The following is a 534-nucleotide window of genomic DNA, read 5'->3' as shown; positions in this document are numbered from 1 at the left end:
TCCTGCTCGGAGCACAATTGCAAACGGGCATGGGGCTTCCCGGAGCTGCCCGTTTGCTCCCTGCCTTGCGGCATGAAGCTACAAACCCTGTCAAAAGTCACTGTAACAAATGAAAAATATGCTGGTGGTACTTTCAGGGAGTCGTAGCTTTCTGTCCTCATGCCCCCGTGGTCACCTCAGACCTGGCCAAGGCTCCCCAGTTGTTGTAGCACGGGAGTATTTTCCACCCCCCCCATGTAAACTCAGCCACACGGCTCACGCTATAACATAGATGGTTCTGCTTACGTGAGTAAATCTGTGCCCAAACTGGTGGGTAACCATCACGCTGCTTTCCAGGAGTGCTCTGTGAAACGGCTGCTGGTGGGAGGTGAGTGGCAGACCTCGAGAGTCAGTCACTATAATAGACCATCCGTTATTACACGTGAAACCAGGGCAATCGAGGTCGATGGTTGAAGCGGGACCACGCACTGGTGCATAGAGCCACGTTACGTGCTGCATTGTACCTCCTCCCACAACATCACCTGCAAACCTGCG

Source organism: Buceros rhinoceros, unplaced genomic scaffold, assembly GCF_000710305.1.
Source record: "Buceros rhinoceros silvestris isolate BGI_N320 unplaced genomic scaffold, ASM71030v1 scaffold25070, whole genome shotgun sequence".
NCBI lineage: Eukaryota > Metazoa > Chordata > Aves > Bucerotiformes > Bucerotidae > Buceros > Buceros rhinoceros.
This window is presented reverse-complemented; position numbering follows the sequence as displayed.